This window comes from Schistocerca gregaria, chromosome 2 (genome assembly GCF_023897955.1).
Source record: "Schistocerca gregaria isolate iqSchGreg1 chromosome 2, iqSchGreg1.2, whole genome shotgun sequence".
In the NCBI taxonomy this organism is placed as follows: domain Eukaryota; kingdom Metazoa; phylum Arthropoda; class Insecta; order Orthoptera; family Acrididae; genus Schistocerca; species Schistocerca gregaria.
Genome location: NC_064921.1, coordinates 289,587,943 through 289,605,311, shown reverse-complemented (window position 1 = coordinate 289,605,311; position 17,369 = coordinate 289,587,943). Strand labels below are relative to the sequence as shown.

Here is a 17,369-nt window from a genome sequence, read left to right as displayed (position 1 = left end):
AATTGGTGACTGAAATTTCGTGAGAAGATCCCGCAGCAGTGGAAAACCCCTTTCTTTTGATGATTTCCACTTCAAATCCTGAATTGTAATTCCTATGTATTAAAAGCGGTGGCTCGGCTGTGAGTTATTGTCCCTTGCTGTAGGGGCTATAATTTTTTTTTCTTTTCTAAACTAGCAAGGAGAACCGGCCACTACTTTCACCACATTAAGTGGATTTCTTGCTCACGTGCTCGCACTGAGCCGTGGGCACTTCCCAATTTGGAGAATGATCGAAAATTGTCATCAGTTTTCTCGTTGCCATGCGTGCAATGGTCGTGTCAGGCGCGCGATATGTAATCTTTATACTATTCAATAAAGGCGCGAGACCAGCACGACCTTATGGCAACCGTTATAATGAGGGTGGTTCTGCATTAATTTTTTTTATTGTTGCACTGAGGGCGATTTCACGAAAAGAAAGAGAGAATTTACAGATTAAAGAATTCATTTATTCATCGGTTGAGTACTGAACAATCATACAATTATGTGGGGGTGGGGGAAGAAAGAGTAGGGCTCAGCAGCCTACCCCAACTTACATTTATCATAAGCCGCGATTAAAAAGGGAGGGAATTTTAGGAGCGATCGCCGTGTCGTCTACTAGAGTACGATTGCCGGCATGCAATGACCACCACAATGAATACGAAAAATGCTACTGGGGGTTGTATCGCGACGTAGCCTCCCGTCCTAAAGGAATAAGACCTGCACGACGCGAATCGGTTCAAACATGTGGTGCTAATTGACTTCGGCTCGCAATCGGAATAGTGACCGAAGCAAAGGGGCGCCCGACGCGAAGCTGCAATGCACGCCCGCGCTCATGCTTACCGAAAGGTTCCACTCCTGGAAGCAGCACCTCCAGCCTCAGGCACGGTCACACTCGAACTGCCAACAGCCGCTTTGTCCTCTATCTACCTGCCGAGGGCGGTTGGCGCCCACACGCGAAAAACGGGCGCGCACCTGAACTGGCCAATCAGAGGGCCGGAATCAGGGAGGCGACCTCGCGACATTAAAAGTGAGTAGAAATAGCAGTTCCAAGGTTGGTACTGCAGGTTGGGGAACTGCGAATAGTAGAAACTTTGGCCACTACTGAGTATTCAACCGACAACACGTGCTACCCCTGGCGATCGAAAAAGGAGGGAAACAGGAAACCATCATGGCTGCTAAGGAAGACTGCTGCCCTCGCCCATAACATAAAGGAAATTCCGAGCGCGAAGCTCCTCTCACAGATCAGTGTGAAATATCGTTAAATAACGTTAAATAAATTAGTAAACCCAAGGAAATTATTGGCAGGGCTCGAATCCCTTTATGACCGATTACCAGAATGCTGGTATAAGGAAATATGAAAGACGAGCACTTAGTGGTGAACGCAGTGCACGTCTTTCAGTATTTAGTTGAATTTACGGTGTTTAGATTTGCCTGATTTATCGTGTAACCGAAGTTTAACTGATTCCTTTTAGCACTCATGCGGATGGCCTCATTATTAAGAGTCATTTTATAATTTTGCACCATACAGATATCTCATCTGAAACGTTTTGCAATTTGTTTTTAATTTTCTGATGATTTTGCTAGACGATAAACCATAGCATCATCTGCAACCAACCAAAGACGGGTGCCCTAAATTGTCTCCTAAATCGTTTGTATAAATAAGAAACAGCAGACGGCCTTTAACACTACCTTGGGGAACGCCAGAAATTACTTCTGATTTACTCGATAACTTTCCGTCAATTATTACGAACTGTGACCTCTCTGACAGGAAATCACAAATTCAGTCACATAGCTGAGTCGATATTCCGTAAGCACGCTGTTTCACTACAATCCGCTTGCGTGATACACCGTCAAAAGCCATATGGAATTCTAGAAATACTGAATCATTTTGAAATCCCTTGTCAATTGCGCTCAACACTTCGTGTGTTAAAGAGCCAGCTGTGTTTCATAATAACGGTGATTTTTAAATCTTTGTTGACTTTGTAACAATAGACCGTTCTCTTCGAGGTAATACATAATGTTTGAACAGCATAGATGTTCCAGTCTCCTACTGCGTATCGATGTTAAGGATATGGGCCTGTAATTAGTTCATTACTCCCATTGCTCTTCTTGAATATCGGTGTGCCCTGCGCAACTTTCCAATCTTGAGTACGGATCTTCTTTCGTCGAGTGAGCGGTTGTAAATGATTAAGAATGGAGCTACTGCGTCAGCATATTCTGAAAGGAACCTAACTGGTATACAAACTGGACCGAGAAACTTTTATTAAGTGATTTGTTTCACTACTCCAAGGATACCTACTTCTACGTTAGTCATGTTGGCAGTTATCCTTGATTCGATTTCGAGAATATTTACTTCTTCTTTGCTGAAGGAATTTCAAAGTCTGTGTTTAGTAACGCTGCTTTAGCAGCACTGTCATCGATAATATTTGCACTGCTTTCGCCGATAGAAGGCACTGATATTATCTTGCCGATAGCAAACTTTACATACTACAAGAATCTGTTTGGATTATCTGCCAGGTTTCGAGACAAAGTTTCTTTGTGGAAACTATTACAAACATTTGGCATTGAAATTTGTGCTAAATTTCGAGCTTCGATAGAAGATTGCCAATCTTGGGGATTTTACGTTCCCTTAAATTTGGCATGCCTTCCTCGTTGTTCCTGCAACGGTAATCTGACCTGCGTACGGTGGGTGACGTACGGAGGGGTATCATATCGGTACTGTCTTAATTTATTTTGTATAAATCTCTCGAATGCTGTTGACACTATTGTTTTGAATTCAAGTCACATCTGGTTTACATTTACATCGTTAGTTTGGAAGGAATTGGGATTGTCTCTCAGGAAGATGTCAATCAAATTTTTGTCTCATTTTTTGAATATGTGAATATTTCGTTTATTTTTGGAAGATTTGGTGGTTACGGTACTACGTCTCGCTACAAAAAACTTGTGTTCACTAATCGCTGTACCCGTTTTGATGCTTGTTATTAGCTCAGGTCTATTTGTTGCTAAGAGCTCAAGTGTGTTACCACAGTTGTTTACTATTCGAGTGGGCTCATTAATTAATTGCTTGAAATGCTTTTCAAAATAGGGCTCTGAATGAAGCTCGTGTCTGTATAGCTCAGGCGGTAAGAGCATTGGTCCTGTCCCGGTTCGGCACGCAGTTTTAACCTGTCCAGAAGTTTCGCAAACCGAATCGATGCTCCCAGTTTCCAAGTCAAAAGCCTATAACAGTGCATGACACATTTATTTATTGGTAGTGGTCAGTATCAAACAATACAAAGTGTTCCGAGTACACTATGAAATTAGGCGTTCTAGGGTTAAAAGTAGTGAAATACTGAGAGAAATTATCACTGTATGGCTTCCTAAAATAAGACGTCAACATCTGAGGCGGCTGCTAGTGAAATTAAGAAGAAAATTAGTGAAATTAAGAAGAAAACAGCATGGAAACTAAATTATGTGATGGAACAACACTTTACAGGGAAAATGGCCTTGTTGTTCTTCAAAATTCCGAGAACTTACTTACTCTTGGAAGGAATAGCGATCTCATGGAGACTGATACAAGCAGGAAATCTTGTGACAACCTCTAGTCTCAGAAATGGTAAATAGTGTCAAAGGGAGAAAGTTATTATTGGTCCCCCCGATGATACACAACACGATAGATTTTGGAATATAGATAACTGGTAGTATCAACTGCCACTAGACAAAAGCAGTTAACAAATACCTCGTCACTGAGTTTACTTTACATCGAGATTTTACTCCGTCCTACAGTGCTGTGTCCACGAGGCGATATTTTGGGGTCATAGCCTGTGAATCAGTATTAACAAAGTCAAGTGCAGTCTCTCCAAATGAATCTTAAATACCTCCTTGAGCTTCTAAATGAAGGGTTGTTGGAACTGTGTAGTAGCTCCATGCATTGTCCGGTTTCTATTTTTACCCTTTAAACTAGTGCATACTGAACTTCCCGAGTTAATATGAAGCACATTCGTTACAGACTGTTTTATATGCCACGTTCCTACAATGAAACTTTAATTCTGCACCGAGGGGTACGCTGATATGAAACTTGCTGGCAGGTGTAGAACACAGAGTTCCGAACTCGGGTCCTTTGTCTCTCATATGCAAGTGTCCTACTGACTGAGGTACCTAAGCTCAACGCAGGATCCCTGCTCACAGAAGTTCTCCTGCGGAACTTGCAGGATTAGCACTCCTGGATGAAAGGTTGCTGCAGAGACATGGCTTAGCCACAGCCTGGATGGTGTTTCCAGAATGAAACTTTCACTCTGCTGATCAGTGTTTGCGAGTCTCAGTCTGGCACTCAGTTTTCACATGTCAAGTTTGATATGAGCGCACACTCGCCTGCAGATAAAAGTTTCTTTCCGCAAACACCTCGCAGGCTATGGCTAAGCCATGTCTCCACAATATCATTTCTTCCAGGAGTTCGCATCATCATAATTAATGCACCGATCGTTGGGTATCTTTACCCTCTAATTAAAGCTAATTCTGCAAAGCGTAATCCATTACGTGTAATTCCTTTAACTCTTACACTAAGTTCCAGATGACTTCATTTACTACTGCATAGACCTATTATTCGCCTTAATTACTCAGCATTATTTCCTGTCATATTATCAAACTAATTAACAGGTAATAGATGTGCAGGTATTTCTGGGCGTCGTTCTGTATTTAGCTTGTAAGAGCCTGCAAATTACACAAGTGGCGACCAGAATCGCTACAGTAGTGGTACCTGAAATGCTTATATCTACAACACATTTTTCGCTGCTTCTCTCGGGACGGCTGGATGTATTGCAACATCCCTTAAGCGGAAATCCGACCCTTCTCTGATGCTACAAATTTATCTAACGGGTGAAGGATATCCGTTTTTAAGGTGTCGTTCAAAACGGCCAAGTTCTGAACTGGCACTATCTCCGACATCTCTGGCCAAAACAGCAAAGGATGTGTCAATTCAATTATCAACAAATCCCTAATCGGGTTGTCCCGGCTTTTCACAAACCGTAATGTTTCAGAATTATAACCCCTGGAATGAGTACCGAATAAATCCAATATGTGCCTATTCTCTGAAAATACGACTAGGGGTTTAACACTTTGTTGCTTCAGATTTTCTCAGGAACAGCTGAACCTCATGCCTGTGTTAGTCTGGAGCACCTGGTTGGACAAACGGTGATTCTCTCTTGCTGTCATCCCCGTATCTCTTCCAAAGAAATTAAGTCATACTCGTTGCGAACTATAAGAACTTCACAGGTTTACCCGTACCCACTTTCCTACTGTGCCCCATCTCAGTGGTTAGGAGTGCACAATAAAACAATAAAATTGGGCATTCAAGCGTAATACTGGATAAAGTACCGACGCGTGCAACCTTGCACCACCTCCTATTGCCTCTGACTCCTGATTTGTGAAACAGCAACGCCTAAATGACTTCCGTTGGTTCCGTTACGTTCTTTACGTTTTTTGCTTGAGGCATTAGTATTCTGACTGCTTTGATGCGGCTCGCCACGATCTACTCTCCTGTTCCAACCTCTTCACCTCAGAGTTACACCTGAAACCTATGTCCTAGATTATTTGCTGGATGTATTCCAAACTCTGTTTCTCTCCACAAAATTTTACCCTATAGGACCCTGTAGTACCATGCAAGGAATTCCTTTACAACTTAGCAGTTGTCCTGCCGCCCTGAACCTTTTTCTTCTCGGTGTTTCTCATATAGTCCTTTCCTCGCCGATTCATTGGAGAACCTCCTCATTCCCTACCTTATCAATCCACCTAATATTCAACATTCCTCTTGTAACGTTCTTCATAAAGATTTTGTGTTTTTGTTTGCTAATGAATATGAAATGTGTAATGTTAGTGTCATGCAAATTTATTGTGTCATGTGTTGTTGAGGATATGACTTAATCTGCAAAGCTAATACGCAATTTTCATAATGAAATCAACCCACTGAAATTTACCCAGTATCGTGAGAACCGAGTTCTATGGCCCTGTGCAATAAACTGATAAAATTCCCTATGCAAATAAACAATGAAATAAATTTTCCTTAGTTCTAGAGTTGCAACGGATGTAATCTTGGTATTTTGTTCTCTCCACAGTAGGCATAGAAAATATTCAATAGTGACACAGCGAAGTGCAATAACGACAGTAAAATAGCGTCATAGAAATAATATCAGTAGATTGATTGATCAGTAGATTGATTGATAAGTGAATACGCTTGGAAATGTTGAGTGAAAATACTGGATACTGGCTCAGCGCTATGCAGTGCTGCCCGCATTGAAGCTGTTGCAAACATTAACACTTTTCTGATTCTGGCAAATTAATATTTTTCTGACTCTGATTGAAAAAAGATTTCTGTAAAAAAATATTCATTGGGTTCAAATAAACACGACATGGAAGAGGATGAGGTACTGATAAGGGGATATTCTGAGACAAAATGCTTCCGTTTGAAAACTGTTTTCAAAATAATGTTTCTCCTTTACAAAATCTGATATGAAACATTTTACTTTAACTCCAAATCCTGTGAACTTCTCAACTGTTCTACAATTATCACTTACTGTCGTAATTAAAACACTTGGATTATTACATGACAAAAAGTCTGACATCATTTGACAAAATAGAGTCCAGAATTTAACCTCTCCGTATGAGGATTACAAAACACACAAAATATTACAAATCGAGTATATCTAATCAACATACACATTAACTCCGATAGAAAACACTGGTTCCTACATTCAAGCGCCAGTACTGTAAAAATTAGCAAAATCCACATTGTGTTGCAGCATACATAAAGCTGTATATGGAACTTCCATAACCCTATAAATTTTTTCCAGTTGCCTTACCTTTGAGTTACATTATCAATTCATTACTCTTCTCTAATTGGTATGGACAATGATCATTGTTGTTGACGATCAGTATCACTGCAATTCTTGATAATCTTATAGCCCTGAAATTAATGATACACTTTACACTTTTATAGAAATACACTCCTGGAAATGGAAAAAAGAACACATTGACACCGGTGTGTCAGACCCACCATACTTGCTCCGGACACTTCGAGAGGGCTGTACAAGCAATTATCACACGCACAGCACAGCCGACACACCAGGAACCGCGGTGTTGGCCGTCGAATGGCGCTAGCTGCGCAGCATTTGTGCACCGCCGCCGTCAGTGTCAGCCAGTTTGCCGTGGCATACGGAGCTCCATCGCAGTCTTTAACACTGGTAGCATGCCGCGACAGCGTGGACGTGAACAGTATGTGCAGTTGACGGACTTTGAGCGAGGGCATATAGTGGGCATGCGCGAGGCCGGGTGGACGTACCGCCGAATTGCTCAACACGTGGGGCGTGAGGTCTCCACAGTACATCGATGTTGTCGCCAGTGGTCGGCGGAAGGTGCACGTGCCCGTCGACCTGGGACCGGACCGCAGCGACGCACGGATGCACGCCAAGACCGTAGGATCCTACGCAGTGCCGTAGGGGACCGCACCGCCACTTCCCAGCAAATTAGGGACACTGTTGCTCCTGGGGTATCGGCGAGGACCATTCGCAACCGTTTCCATGAAGCTGGGCTACGGTCCCTCACACCGTTAGGCCGTCTTCCGCTCACGCCCCAACATCATGCAGCCCGCCTCCAGTGGTGTCGCGACAGGCGTGAATGGAGGGACGAATGGAGACGTATCGTCTTCAGCGATGAGAGTCGCTTCTGCCTTGGTGCCAATGATGGTCGTATGCGTGTTTGGCGCCGTGCAGGTGAGCGCCACAATCAGGACTGCATACGACCGAGGCACACAGGGCCAACACCCAGCATCATGGTGTGGGGAGCGATCTCCTACACTGGCCGTACACCTCTGGTGATCGTCGAGGGGACACTGAATAGTGCACGGCACATCCAAACCGTCATCGAACCCATCGTTCTACCATTCCAAGACCGGCAAGGGAACTTGCTGTTCCAACAGGACAATGCACGTCCGCATGTATCCCGTGCCACCCAACGTGCTCTAGAAGGTGAAAGTCAACTACCCTGGCTAGCAAGATCTCCGGATCTGTCCCCCATTGAGCATGTTTGGGACTGGATGAAGCGTCGTCTCAGGCGGTCTGCACGTCCAGCACGAACGCTGGTCCAACTGAGGCGCCAGGTGGAAATGGCATTGCAAGCCGTTCCACAGGACTACATCCAGCATCTCTACGATCGTCTCCATGGGAGAATAGCAGCCTGCATTGCTGCGAAAGGTGGAAATACACTGTATTAGTGCCGACATTGTGCATGCTCTGTTGCCTGTGTCTATGTGCCTGTGGTTCTGTCAGTGTGATCATGTGATGTATCTGACCCCAGGAATGTGTTAATAAAGTTTCCCCTTCCTGGGACAATGAATTCACGGTGTTCTTATTTCAATTTCGAGGAGTGTATAACGTTTATTATGTAATGGATATTATTGTTACTTTATTTAGAAAGTCAAAGTGGTCAAGCTTTGATTATTTAAATATGTTAAAATGTAAAGTAATGTAGAATAAGCTGTTGCCAAGGAAAGGGAACTGCTCTGGTCAGCTGAGCAAAGATGTTCGGTGCGCGGGAAACGCGGTCAGAGAATGGCAGAGGGCAGTTCTGGTCTAGACACCCTCTTGGTCCTTGTACATACCGTATATTAGCGCCCTTCCCTGTAGCTTACTGTTATTTTTCGCAAAATTTGGAATATCTTACACCATTTGACACTGTCGACCGCTTTTTCCGGGTCGAAAAATCCTATGAAAGTCCTTAATTACACCATTTGACACCGTCGACCGCTTTTTCCGGGTCGAAAAATCCTATGAAAGTCCTTGATTTTGCGTTAGCCTATCTTCCATTATCAAACGCAACGTCAGAATTGCCTCTCTGATGTCTTTACCTTTCCTGAAGCTAACTGCCTCTCTGTTGCTTTACCTTTCCTGAAGTCAAATTTATCGTCATGCTATAAATTCCTTTTCTATGCAGCCAGAGTAGGAACTGCTTTGGCGGAAATAGCGTGGAATGTTGCTCTTGAGGCAAACAGCTTCCTGCAATGTAGACGCTTCTAGCATTGCATCATTTATATTGTCGTTCAAAACCCGTAATAATCTGGCTACAGCTAGTCCCTCACCCAGCGTATGCAGTTAGTATTTTAGCCTTTCAAGATCATTATTTACGGTCAGCTTGCACCTTTGTGCATATTGCTTAACTCTCTTGTTTCGTGTCATCCTCGTATTATTCAGTTTAGCCTGTTCTACGTTTGCCAACTGTTGGTATGTCATTCCACCTTGGCCTTAGTAGCGTCTGCTACCGTTTTCTCTTGCTCCACCATTTTGTTGAAAGTTTGAATATTCCCGTTGTCTAATATTCAGAGCACTATTTCCAACAGTTTTCCGTCTGCATTTTCCCATCCTCTCCCTTTCCGATCTAGCGCTTTCGGGTCAGGTCAATCACCTGTTTCCACTGGTCCCTTCGTTTCCCGTAAGAGATTTGTAATCCGCGTCATTCTTCCTGAACTTCCGCCAGAATTCTCTTTCTCTGTACTTCTTCCTGTAGTTTCATAACGGTGTATTCCAACCTGTGCACCTCGTTTCTCATTTTGCAATCACTGAAATTCAATCCAACAGGCCATCGATGATTTGTTAACAGGATGGCTGGTTATCTTGAGAACACCACTCCAGGTTGATGCTGAAATCCACCAACTACTCCTCTCTGAATGTGGTGTAGGATTAGTAATGTTACCGAATTCTTCCTAGGGGCATGTGCTGGCACACTACCTGAGAGAAAGAAATTTCTCATCAATTCCACTCCCCCATATGAAATACTCGAGTGCATAAGGAAAACAGTAGGGTTTAATATAATAATACCATCTCCTAACGTAGCCAGTACAAAATAAGAAACCCCCAAAACATGGTAGTACAAACTGCAATGGTTCAAACATAACAAGTCTAGAATACAAATTTAGACAAAAGAAACTAAATACTTTATACGTACCACTCGCGTTTAGTGCATACTGCGAGCTGTGTTTTATGTACCGGCTGCTTTGCTCTCATCGACACTTTAGTCGGCACCACATGTGGTGACAGAACCTGCGGCAAAGCATGTACTGTTATGATGAAGGGTTTGACTCAACTGATATGCGAAATAGATGCCTTTGTTGGAAGCTGCAACTTCAGTCACCTCTATCACTTTGTATGGACCCTAATGCCCTTCAATGTGTAATGGTTTGTCACTAAAATCCACTGGCCCTCTTGATCCAGAGGAAGTTTCACGGGACATTGCTCTCTCCATTGCTGACGTCAGAATGCCTCCATGTTCACACGTTTTATCTCCTGCCAAACCTCTCTTAACCTTAATGAAGATACGTGTCCCAGTAATAATGATGATTATTTATGTAATAAAAAAAGATTTTAGAAATTATGCGATGGTCCTTACCGGTACATTCGCTTGATTGTAAGTGGAAAAGGTTCATAGAAAGTTTTCGGATATGAAGCAGGCGACAGAACTTCTTCAACAGGTCTGATGTGAAATTTGTACCCTGGTTTGTAATTACAGTATCAGGAACGCTTAATGTTAATAGCCAATCGTTAACCATAGCGTTTACCCTGGTCCGCAATCGCTACCATTGCTACGAACCGCAACGAATATATTTATTGGCCAGTGAACTCTTTTTAAATGGTCAAAGGATATCCAAACTGAACATTTCAAAGGTTTCAGCTCTTCTAGCAGTCCTCGCAATGGAATACGCCTTTTACTAATATCAGCACTTTGTGAACATAGCTCACAATCTTTCATATGCAGTTCAACACCTTTATTTCTCCGCAAAAGCTTCTCAGCTACGTGCATATCCTTTGTTTTACATCCACCATGACCTACTAATCTATGGCCATATGTCTGTCATAATAATTCATTTCTAAGAGATGAGAAAACTGCCACACGTGGTCCACATTTTGTATGTCTGCATAGGAAGAGCCGGCCGGAGTAGCCGTGCGGTTCTAGGTGCTACAGTCTGGAACCAAGCGTCCGCTCCGGTCGCAGGTTCGAATCCTGCCTCAGGCATGGATGTGTGTAACGTCCTTAGGTTAGTTAGGTTTAATTAGTTCTAAGTTCTAGGCGACTGATGACCTCAGAAGTTAAGTCGCATAGTGCTCAGAGCCATTTGAACCTTTTTTTTTTTTTTTTTTTTACATAGCAAGCTTTGCTGCATCTCATACTGTAGCTGCAACCTAAATACCCGACCATTTACGTCTGCTTCTTGTGCTTTCTGACATCCTGATAAGTTTTTACCTACTACTTTCCGAGCTCCCATTTTCATGCTTAGCTCGTCTGTGTCTGTGTGCTTTTTCTGAGGTCTATGCAACACTTCGTAATTAAACTCGCTTAGTTTCAGTACCCACCATGTCAACCTACTGGCAGGTCTTTTAATCACACTTAAGGGAAGCACAGTCCGCAACTACCTTAAACATTAATCTGTGTAAATAACACCGACAATATGTAACACCATAAATAACAGCTAGAAATTCTTCTGTTGTGTATGCCTTTGTTCAACTGCCTAGATGCATAAGCCACTGGACGTTACCCGTTACCCACAATTTTACTGAAAACACAACCAAGTGCGATGTTGCTCCCAAAGGTTGATCGAATGAACACTGCTCACAATATTTCTTCCTTGGCTGGCACCCATGCTACCATGGGACAGACGCTTATCACCTCTGCTAAACCTTCTTAGGAACTTCTGGTTGTTGATTGTTTCATGCCCTCTAAGTTTCTTTATGTTTTTTTTGTGGAGTAAGGAAATACGAACGTTCTCACAATTGTCTCCATCTTCTTCCATATCTTTTGAAAATACATTTATGTTACTGAGCCGTGCTTCGGCTCACATTTGTGCCGTTGACAGGTTGGCGTCGTGTATTCTGATTGTGATCTTAGTGCGTTCACTGGCGCCTCTACGTTTACTCGCCTTCTCTGTCCGCTAGTGGCAGCAGCAAATGAAATGGTTCAAATGGCTCTGAGCACTATGGGACTTACCTGCTGAGGTCATGAGTCCCCTAGAACTTAGAACTACTTAAACCTAACTAATGTAAGGACATCATACACAACCATGCCCGAGGCAGGATTCGAAACTGCGACCGTAACGGTCGCGCGGTTCCAGACTGTAACGCCTAGAACCGCTCGGCCACCTCGGCCGTGTGGCAGCAGCAGCGCTTGTCGATAGCAAGTACTGTGGTACTATCTTTGGAGCGACCTCTAGATTTTCCGGATCGTCATGTGTGAGGAGTTGGCTTAGGACGGATGGAGTAGTGAAGTCCGCACAGCGCCAGTACTCGCCGGGACAGCTGGCGAAACATGCACTGCCCGGTGGAAGGATGTGGTCGCCAGAGTGCACCACCACGTCGAGGTCCGGATTCAGCGAGTTTAAGTTGAATGGAGCGTTATATTCAAATAGTGCAACCTTCACTTGTGTGTGTGTGTCTCCGTCCGTGGAAGTGACCTCATGGCGATAAGCTGTCAATCGACCATTCATACTGGCACCTGTCTCTTTCCTGACTTGAGCGGTGACGACCGCTGGTTGGTCGTTCGGTCGGTTGTCTCATTGGACGACGTGTCTTCCGACCGCTTCTGGGCTATGTCTGTGTGTGTGTGTGTGTGTGTGTGTGTGTGTGTGTGTGTGTGCGTGTGTGTGTGTGTGTGTGTCAACTTGTGGTTCGTGCTTATTGTTCCATAGTGACTGGTTTTAGCATTGTTAGAGTTGCTGGTGGGACTGTTTTCGCGGGTCCGTGTGTATGGCTGGCTCTGAGCACTAAGGGACTTAACAGCTTAGGTCATCAGTCCCCTAGAACGTAGAACTACTTAAGCCTAACTAACCTAAGGACATCACACAACACCCAGCCATCACGAGGCAGATAATATCCCTGACTCCGCCAGGAATCGAACCCGGGAACCGAGAACGCTACCGCACGACCACGAGATGCGGGCAGGTCCGTGTGTATCTAGTGTGTTTGAATGAGCAGTTAATTTAACGCGTTCCGCGTACTGCATTTGTGGAATTGTTTCTTCTGCCTTTTGGTGTTTTAAAAGCCGGATTCTGCAGACGCAGTGCTGTCCAACACTTCTCCCTCGCCTGAATTATTCCATCGTTGTACTGGTTAACAGATGTTACGTGGATTTGGTAAGAGGGTTGGTCGGCGTTTAAACTGTCCCTAGTTTGAGTTGCCATCCTGTTACGTGAGCATAACGCTTGGCTGCCTCTCTAACCACTTATGCAGCTGTAGCGACTTTTCTCATATCGATCCTTGGAGCACTGTCTGTGGATTACTTCCCCTTTTTGTTTGGTCTGATTGTGTCAATTGTTTAAAAATTATATTTTGTTTAAATTATTCCTATTGTTTGTGGCCTTCAGCAGACAAATAATTTTGAATTCTAAATAAGGCCTTGTGCTGTAGTAAATTTAAAAAAAATAATTTTTTCAAAAAATTATTTCATTCTGTAAAGTGTATGTGTTTAGTGTGCAACCAACGGTAACTGATTAGGGTTGGGGTAGGGTTGTTTGGAGGAAGATACCAAACTGCGAGGTCATCGGTCTCGTCGGATTAGGGAAAGACGGGGAAGGAAGCCGGCCGTGCCCTTTCAAAGGAACCATCCCGACATTTACTTGGAGCGATTTAGGAGAATCACGGAAAACCTAAATCAGGATGGCTGGACGTGCGATTGAACCGTCGTCCTCCCGAATGCGAGTCCAGTGTGCTAACCACTGCGCCACCTCGCTCGGTAACTAATTAGGCCCCACCCACACCTTTTCCTGCTTTCCCTAAGTACCTCGTCTCAGTCATGAAGACAGATTTTACATTTTGTAGGTTTTAATCCCAAAAGTACTAAATCCAATAGCCTCTGGGATGTAGCCGTTGCATTCTTCATTCCAGACAACATGCTACAATACTTGTAATGAACACATGGTGTGGTAATGGCTGCCTTCGGCCGGTCTCCTGGGACTATTTGAAGCTGGTGATAGCCACTCTCTTGAGAACTATCTACATTGAGCCCAACTGTCTAGTATTTCCGTAATACAAGAGATGGAGTGTGCATCAGCGATAGTCCTTGCATTGAGGTGTCAATAATCCCATCAGAACCTGTATTTCTTGGTACCATTAACTGATTTTTTTGGTCCAGTGACGATGTTCACATCCCAGAGACTGTCACCAAGTCCAGTGAGTCCATCAGCTAACTGCTGTTTGATGAATTCCTTTATCAGTGGTAGTAAATGCTCTGGGACACCTTATGGCACTGCTTCTCGTTGGTATCCTATTTTGCGTTATAGGCGTGACTGGTAACGGACATTTTGGACTGAATATATTTCTGAATCTGTCCAACAAAGCTTCCATTTCTTCGCTGTCTTTCCCTCACAAGAGTTTAACTTTCCGAACGGGAATTCAGTCAGGTAATATTTACAGCAACTGCCGATATTTCGGCGGGCATACACACCGCTATTTTTGAGGCACAAACTGCAACGGACAGTTTGTGCCTTGGCGATGTACAGGCAAATTTAAAAACCTCGGTTCTTGGAGTAATTCAGGATTCAGGAAAGATAACACACACACACACACACACACATACATACATACACACACTGATCATTAGTGCCACCAGAGGTGATCAAAGTCTGATGTATCGTTAGTGAAAGACTACGAGCTAGGAGGTGAGGTAACATTGACTCTGTCCCTATGTTTTTCTGACAACGGAAAGAGCAGGATTCCAAGCAGAGTTTAAACAAAAACCTCCAGCCCTGTTTACAAGATTGCTCGCTAATTTAATCTCAACAGCCTCTTTAATAAAACTGTCCCAATACTTGGACGTGCGTGCTAAAATCTCGGTATTGTTATATAACGTAGGGTGGCCAGTATCAAAAAATGTTCGGCAATAGCAGATCTATTTGGCTGCTGTAATCGTGTGGGCCGTTTATTGTCAGTACATGGGTCCTCCACGGTGCTGATACTCTGACCAATATGTGCCTAGGAACGCGCTATACGCCCGCCTTACGCAAACCAAGATCATCCTTAACAGAACCCAAAAGCACACTGATTTTTAGATGGCGTTCGGAAAACACGTTTCACACCGTATTTCCGTAAAATACGACCGATCTTGTTGGAAGTGGTTTCTACGTAGGGCAAAAAAGGCAGTAGACTTAGGTGTCGATTCAGTATTATCATCAATCACCCGATGCACAGTTGGTCGATAGCGCAACTCACATTCAATCTGTCGCTATAACCATTTTGACGAAACGTAGCTTGAAGATGGGACAGCTCAGCTGGCAAGGTCTCAGTGTAGGAAACGACATGGGCTCTGTCTATCAAGGTACGAAGTTACCCTTCACGCTGAGCCAGAAGGTGGCAACAATTAGCCTGTAAATGCAAGTCGGTGTACGTTTCCTGTAAACTGCATGTCCCAGCGATCCATCAACCTTCCTCCTAATCGAAACGTCAAGAAAGGGAAGGCGACCATCCTCTTCCACCTCCGTCGTAAAACGAATGTTCGGGCACATGGAGTTCAGATTATATAAAAAGGCATTCTGATTCGCCCTACCATGAGGCCAAACAACAAAAGTGTCATCAACATATCTGACGAAAGATGCGGGTTTCAATGGCACCGACTCCAAAGCACGTTCCTCGAAGTCTTCTATAAACAAATTTGTGATCGGAAACAACGGACTACCCATCACAACTCCATCTGTCTGCTAGTAATACTGGTCACTGAATAAAAAGTAGTTGGATGTCAACACATGCCGATAGAGATTTGTTAATTCAGCACCAAACCTAACCTCAATTAATCGCAAAGAATCAGACAGAGGAACACGAATGGAGAGAGAGAGACCAAATCAAAAGTACTGAAATATCTGAGTCATTGTACGTATTCCCTCCAAACGGCTTAAAAAATTAGCTGAGTGCCTGATTTGATGTTCGCTTGTGGACTCAACAGAGAAGCAAGATGCTTGAATACACGACATGTCGGAGTTCCGATATTACTCGCAATAGGACGGAAAGGAACCCCTACCTCGTGTACCTTTGGAAGGCCATATAACGTAGGGGGAACAGCATTATAGGTGTTAAAACTCTTGATAGTGCCCTGCGACAAACTACTTTTCTTCAGGAGGCTGTTGGTCTTTCCCTCAACACTTTTCGTGGGCTCAGCAATTCTGCAGTATACTGACTCAGATAATAAAGTCGCATGTTTTGTGCATAATCCTGAAAATGGTATGGCGTACTCCTGCCGAAATATCGGCTGTCACTGTATATATTATCTTTCTGGATTCCTGTAAGTTGTTGGAAAATTTTATACGCCAGGAGAAACTCAGGTCTCACAAGTGTTTAACTTTCTAACACAGAGCACAATTACTAAATGTATATTTGTGGTTATTGGTGTGTGACACTATGGTACCACTGAATGTGGTACATATTAGAATATTACACAAATTAACAAGGGCGGGACCAGTTGGGGGGGGGGGGGGGGAGAGCGTTATTTGTTTAAAACATTTTTAATTTTATTATGGCATGAAATCATTGTTATTACAAACGCAAACTACTGCACGACGGTAATTACGGTGCTCAGCCAGTCTTAATTAGTCAAGGAGGAGCAAGCCTTTGTCCTCTGTATAAACCAGCACGAACAGCGATGTCTGTAAAACGAAAGTTGCCGCAGGGCCACACATCTTCCGATCGCGGCACATCTCCTATGTAGGAACATTTGTCGTGCTTACGCTGTTCTCCTTACTCTCCCATTGAGGTCCAACTAGAGCCCTTTCATACCAAGTACTTCGCAGCCAAAACAGACCCCCGGCTGTTTCTTTCAACGACTAACACTAAAAATATCTCTCTGCCCGCTGTCCCAGCATGCTATATCTAAATCAACCATAGAGAGCCTCACGTCGCAGCACCACAGACATACGCGAAGGCAGCACTACTCAGCCTTTCTCCCAAAAACTCGACCACAGGGCGAGATTGGTCAACAAGCTTTGCTCATTTAGGACTAGGGCTTCTGACATGGGTAACATATACTCTCTGGATTTTCCCATGTCTTTGTTATGGATGCACAAGATGACTGGGGTGGACACCCTGACGACGCGCTAACGGCCTATGAAACACGAAGCTAGCTTTCACGATACTGCACATTCCTGCTTCGCCCTCCAATGTTTTCAACAAAAACGGTATAGCCTTCCTTAAAGTTATCAAGTTCGCGCCTGCGATTGTACAGCTCCAACTCTCTTAAAGGCTCTTTCAGTGTTTCTCTTTGCCCTTCGCCAATCATCCCGATGAAGATTATGTGTTTTTCTTCTTGGAATGAATCCGCAGTGTCCCACCCTTTGGCAAGCTGGGGGTTAACAGGCT

The 17,369-nt window shown here is 43.8% G+C and overlaps 1 protein-coding gene across 2 annotated transcripts in view; it reads left to right on the top strand.

The window, feature by feature from the left end:
- The window catches only part of LOC126336889 (glutathione S-transferase D7-like), a 75,443-nt gene that overhangs the window by 30,529 nt on the left and 27,545 nt on the right, over positions 1 to 17,369 (top strand). The gene's annotated exons all lie outside the window — the stretch shown is intronic.